Raw genomic sequence first — 6,956 nt, 5'->3', positions numbered from 1 at the left:
GAATAGTGTTCTTGATCCGATATTGCAAGTTATAGTCACCTACTACGTGTTATGATCCGACAACCCCGGGGTGACAATAGTCGGGACCACTCCAGGTGATGACCGTAGTTTGAGGAGTTCATGTATTCACTAAGTGTTAATGCTTTGGTCCGGTACTCCATTAAAAGGAGGCCTTAATATCCCTTAGTTTCCAATAGGACCCCACTGCCACGCGAGGGTTGGACAAAAGATGTCATGCAAGTTCTTTTCCATAAGCACGTATTACTATATTCGGAATACATACTTACATTATATTGATGAATTGGAGCTAGTTTTGTGTCACCCTATGTTATAACTGTTGCATGATGAATGCTGATGTCTACTACACAACCTTCTTCTTGTAGACGTTGTTGGGCCTCCAAGTGCAGAGGTTTGTAGAACAGTAGCAAATTTCCCTCAAGTGGATGACCTAAGGTTTATCAATCCGTGGGAGGCGTAGGATGAAGATGGTCTCTCTCAAACAACCCTGCAACCAAATAGCAAAGAGTCTCTTGTGTCCCCAACACACCCAATACAATGGTAAATTGTATTGGTGCACTAGTTCGGCGAAGAGATGGTGATACAAGTGCAATATGGATGGTAGATATAGGTTTTTGTATCTGAAAATATAAAAACTGCAAGGTAACTAATGATAAAAGTTAGCGTAAACGGTATTGCAATGATAGGAAACAAGGCATAGGGTTCACACTTTCACTAGTGCAAGTTCTCTCAAAAATAATAACATAATTGGATCATATAACTATCCCTCAACATGCAACAAGGAGTCACTACAAAGCCACTAATAGTGGAGAACAAACAAAGAGATTATGGTAGGGTACGAAACCACCTCAAACTTATCCTTTTTGTTCTATCTATTCAAGAGTCTGTAGTAAAATAACATGAAGCTATTCTTTCCGTTCAATCTATCATAGAGTTCATACTAGAATAACACCTTAAGACACAAATCAACCAAAACCCTATTGTCACCTAGATACTCCATTGTCACCTCAAGTATCCGTGTGCATGATTATACGATATGCATCACACAATCTCGGTTTCATCTATTCAACCAACACAAAGTACTTCAAAGAGTGCCCCAAAGTTCCTACCAGAGAGTCAAGACGAAAACGTGTGCCAACCCCTATGCATAGGTTCATGGGCGGAACCCGCAAGTTGATCACCAAAACATACATCAAGTGGATCACGTGATATCCCATTGTCACCATAGATAAGCACGGCAAGACATACATCAAGTGTTCTCAAATCCTTAAAGACTCAATCCGATAAGATAACTTCAAAGGAAAAACTCAATTCATCACAAGAGAGTAGAGGGGGAGAAACATCATAAGATCCAACTATAATAGCAAAGCTCGCGATACATCAAGATCGTATCACCTCAAGAACATGAGAAAGAGAGATCAAACACATAGCTACTGGTACATACCTTCAGCCCCGAGGGTGAACTACTCCCTCCTCGTCATGGAGAGCGCCGGGATGGTGAAGAAGGCCACCGGTGAGGGATCCCCCCCCTCCGACAGGGTGCCGGAACGGGCTCCCGAGAGGTTTTTGGTGGCTACAGAGGCTTGCGGAGGCGGAACTTCCGATCTATTGCTCGCTTCGATGTTTTTAGGGTATATGGGAATATATATGTGAAAGAAGTCGGTCGGGGGAGCCTCGAGGGGCCCATGAGATAGGGGGTGCGCCCAGTAGGGGGGCCCACCCTCGTGGCCACCTCGAAGCTTCCTTGACTTCAACTCCAAGTCTCCTGGATCATGTTCGTTCCAAAAATCACGCTCCCGAAGGTTTCATTCCGTTTGGACTCCGTTTGATATTTCTTTTCTTCGAAACACTGAAATAGGCAAGAAAATAGCAATATGGGCTGGGCCTCCGGTTAATAGGTTAGTCCCAAAAATAATATAAAAGTGTATAATAAAGCCCATAAACATCCAAAATAGATAATAATATAGCATGAATGCTTCATAAATTATACATACGCTGGAGACGTATCAAATGCCATCCGACATAATTATCCATCATTGATACATTGCCTACGAGATTTTTGCTTCGTTACTATTCCGTTGCCACTATTACGATTGCTACAAAACTGCTACTGTTACTTTTGCCACCGTTACCACTACTTCCATACTATTTTGCTACTAAACACTTTGCTGCAGATACTAAGTCTTTCAGGTGTGGTTGAATTGACAACTTTGCTGCTAATACTCAGGAATATTCTTTGGCTCCCCTTGTTTCGAATAATAAATTTGGGTTGAATACTCTACCATCAAAAACTGTCGTGATCCCATATACTTGTGGGTTATCTATGGAGTCAGTGAAATTAGTGATCGTGGAGTCGGAGCACGTCAGGGCATCCCCCATGGTGGAGGACCAAGCATCATTGGGAATGTACGTCGATGGACTCAATTGTTGGGTAATGTTGCATGAAAACAAAAAAATTCTTATGCCCACGCAAGATCTATCAAGGACATGCATAGCAACGAGAAGGGAGAGTGTGTCTACGTACCCTCGTAGACCGTAAGTGGAAGCGTTTCACAACGAGGTTGATGTAGTCAAACTTTCTTCGCGATCCAACCGATCGAGTACCGAACGTACGGCACCTCCGCGTTTAGCACACGTTTAGCTCGGTGATGTCCACACCTTCTTGATCCAGCAAAATGGTGATGTAGCGGATGAGTTCTGACAGCACGACAGCGTGGTGACGGTGATGTTGAAGTGATATCCATAGGGCTTCGCCCAAGCACTACGAAAAATATGACCAAGGGTGTAAACGGTGGAGAGGGGCACCACACACGGTTAAGCAATTGGCTGTTGTCTGCTAGGCGCCCCCCTCCCACATATATATAGGTGGGAGGGAGGGAGGAGCACCCAAAGGAGGCGCCCAAGTATGAGGAATCCTACTTGGAGTCCCTCCCAAGTCGCGCCCCCTGCCTTATATAGGTGCGGGGGAAAGGAAGGGGAGGGTGGCGCCCCCCCCCCCCCTTTCCATTCTCCAATGAGAGGGAAAGGCAGGAGGGGGTAGCCCTCCGCCCTTTCCTTCCCTTAGGGCCTGCTGTACAAAGAAAGGGCGCACCAGGGGCTGGTCTGTCCTCCCCTTTGGCCCATTAGGTCCATATCTTTGCGAGGGGTGCCCGAAACTCCTTTCCGGTGACCCGATAAGTACCTGGTACCCTCCGAAACACTTTCGGTGTCCGAATACCATCGTCCTATATATCAACCTTTACCTCTCAACCATTTCGAGACTCCTCGTCATGTTCGTGTTCTCATCCGGGACTCCTAACAACATTCGGTCACCAAATCATATAACTCATATAACACTATATCGTTAATGAACGTTAAGCGTGCGAACCCTACGGGTTCGAGAACTATGTAGACATGACCGAGACACCTCTATGGTCAATAACTAATAGAGGAACCTGGATGCCCATATTGGCTCCTACACATTCTACGAAGATCTTTATCGGTCAAACCGTTATGACAATATATGCAATTCCCTTTGTCTATTGGTATGTTACTTGCGCGAGATTCGATCGTCGGTATCTTCATACCTAGTTCAATCTCGTTACCGGCAAGTCTCTTTACTCGTTCTGAATACATCACCTCCTGACTAACTCCTTACTCTTTTACTTGCAAGCTTATGATGTGTATTACCGAGAGGGCCCAGAGACACCTCTCCGATACTTGGAGTGACAAATCCTAATCTCTACCTATGCCAACTCAAGAAACACCTTTGGAGATACCTGTAGAGCATCTTTATGATTACCAAGTTACGTTGTGATGTTTGATAGAACACAAGGTATTCCTACGGTATCCGGGAGTTGCATAATCTCATAGTCAAAGGAATATGTATTTGACATGAAGAAAGCAATAGCAATAAAACTGAACGATCAGTGTGCTAAGCTAGCGGATGGGTCTTGTCCATCACATCATTCTTCTAATGATGTGATCCCATTATCAAGTGATAACACATGTCCATTGTTTGGAAACCTTAACCATCTTTGATCAATGAGCTAGTCTAGTAGAGGCTTACTAGGGACTCGGTGTTTGTTTATGTATTCACACATGTATTTAAGTTTCCGATCAATGCAATTCTAGCATGAATAATAAAGCTTTATCATGATTAAGGAAATATAAAATAACAACTTTATTATTACCTCTAGGGCATATTTCCTTCAGTCTCCCACTTGCACCAGAGTCAATAATCAAGTTCACATCACCATGTGATTAAACCCATAGTTCACATCTCCATGTGACTAACACCCAAAGAGTTTACTAGAGTCAATAATCTAGTTCACATCGCCATGTGATAAACACGCAAAGAGTACTAACGTATGATCATGTTTTGTTTGGAGAGAGGTTTAGTCGACGGGTCTGCCATATTCAGATCCGTATGTATTTTGCAAATTTGTATGTCTACAATTCTCTGTATGGAGGTAATCTAGCTAATTGCTCCCACTTTCAATACATATCCAGATTGAGACTCAGAGTCATCTGAATCAATGTCAAAGCTTGCATCAACGTAACCCTTTACGACGAACTCTTTATTACCTCCATAATCGACAAATATATCATTAGTCCTCTTAAGTAACTAAGGATAGTTTTGACTGATGTCTAGTGATCTACTCCTGGATCACTATTTTACCCCCTTGCCAAACTCATGTCAAGGTACACAATAGGTTTGGTACGCAGCATGGCATACTTTATAGAACCTAAGGCTGAGGCATAGGGAATGACTTTCATTCTTTCTCTATCTTCTGCCGTGGTCGGGTTTTGAGTCTTACTCAACTTCACACCTTGTAACACAGGCAAGAACCCTTTCTTTGACTGATCCATTTTGACCTTCTTCAAAATCTTGTCAAGGTATGTGCTTTGTGAAAGTCCTATTAAGCGTCTCAATCTATCCCTATAGATCTCGATGCACAATATATAAGTAGCTTCACCGAGGTCTTTCATTAAAGAATTCTTATTCAAATGTCCTTTTATGCTATCCAAAAATTATATATCATTTTCAATCAACAATATGTCATCCACATATAATATTAAAAATATTATAGAGCTCCCACTCACTTTCATGTAAATACATGCTTCACCGTAAGTCTGTATAAAACCATATGCTTTGATCACCTCATCAAAGCGTATATTCCAACTCTGAGATGCTTGCACCAGTCCATAGATGGATCGCTGGAGCTTGCATACTTTGTTAGCACCTTCAGGATCCACAAAACCTTCTGGTTGCATCATATACAACTCTTCTTTAAGATATCCATTAAGGAATGGAGTTTTGACGTCCATTTGCCAGATTTCGTAATCATAAAATGTGGCAATTGCTAACATGATTCGAACAGGCATAAGCATTGGTACGAGTGATAAAATCTCATCGTAGTCAACTACTTGAACTTGTCGAATACCTTTTGAGATAAGTCGAGCTTTATAGACAGTAACATTACCATCAGCGTCAGTCTTGTTCTTGAAGATCCATTTACTCCCTATGGCTTGCCGATCATCGGGCAAATCCACCAAAGTCAACACTTTGTTGTCATACATGGATCCTATCTCAGATTTCATGGCCTCAAGCCATCTGTCGGAATCTAGGCTCATCATAGCTTCTTCATAGTTCGTAGATTTGCCTTGGTCTAATAACATGATTTCCAGGACAGGATTACCGTACCACTCTGGTGCGGATCGTGCTCCGATCGACCTACGAGGTTTAGTAGTAACTTGATCTGAAGTTTCATGATCATTATCATTAGCTTCCTCTCTAGATGGTGTAGGCATCACGGGAACAATTTTCTGCGGTGTGCTACTTTCCAATTCGAGAGAAGGTATAATTACCTCATCAAGTTCTACTTTCCTCCCACTCACTTCTTTTGAGAAAAACTCCATCTCTAGAAAGGACCCATTCTTAGCAACAAAGATCTTTCCTTCAGATATGTGGTAGAAGGTGTATCCAATTGTTTCTTTAGTGTATCCTATGAAGACGCACTTCTCTGATTTTGGGTTCGAGCTTATCAGGCTGAAGCCTTTTGACATAACGTTTGCATCCTCAAACTTTTAAGAAACGACAGCTTAGGTTTCTGGCCAAACCACAGTTCAGACGGTGTAATCTCAATGGATTTAGTCGGTGCCCTAACATGAATGCAGTTGTCTCTAATGCATAACCCCGAAACAATAGTGGTAAATCGGTAAGAGACATCATAGAATGCACCATATCCAATAAAGTACGGTTACGACATTCAGACACACCATTACGCTATGGTGTTCTAGGTGGCGTGAGTTGTGAAAGTATTCCACATTGTTTTAAATGAAGGCCAAACTTGTAACTCAAATATTCGCCTCTGCGATCAAATCATAAAAACTTTATTTTCTTGTTATGATGATTCTCCACTTCACTCTGAAATTCTTTGAACTTTTCAAATGTTCCAGATGTGTGTTTCATTAAGTAGATATACCCATACCTACTCAAATCATCTGTGAAGGTCAGAAAATAATGATACCCGCCGCGTGCTTCAGCACTCATCGGACCTTATACATCGGTATGTATTATTTCTAATAAGTCATTAGCTCGCTGCATTGTTCCGGAGAACTGAGTTTTAGTTATCTTGCCCATGAGGCATGGTTCCACTACTAGGAAAATGCTTATAGATAGAAGTCTAGCAGTAGCGTTTGTTTGGGTACCCATGCTACTGGTAATTACCACTAGCGCTGGGTACAAAGAGTGCTACTGGTATGGCTTAGCAACAACGTTGGTTAGCATGGGCCGCGCTGCTGTTATATGGGCCGCAGGGCCAAAAGCAGTAGCCCACTTAGCTGTAGCGTGGGCTAACCACCGGTGCTACTGCTAGTGGGCTTAGCAGTAGCGCCGGCCCATACGCAACGCTACTACTACACCTAGTAGGCATGCACGTACGCCCCCCTCCCCC

The sequence above is a fragment of the Triticum aestivum genome, chromosome 6B, assembly GCF_018294505.1.
Source record: "Triticum aestivum cultivar Chinese Spring chromosome 6B, IWGSC CS RefSeq v2.1, whole genome shotgun sequence".
NCBI lineage: Eukaryota > Viridiplantae > Streptophyta > Magnoliopsida > Poales > Poaceae > Triticum > Triticum aestivum.
This window is presented reverse-complemented; position numbering follows the sequence as displayed.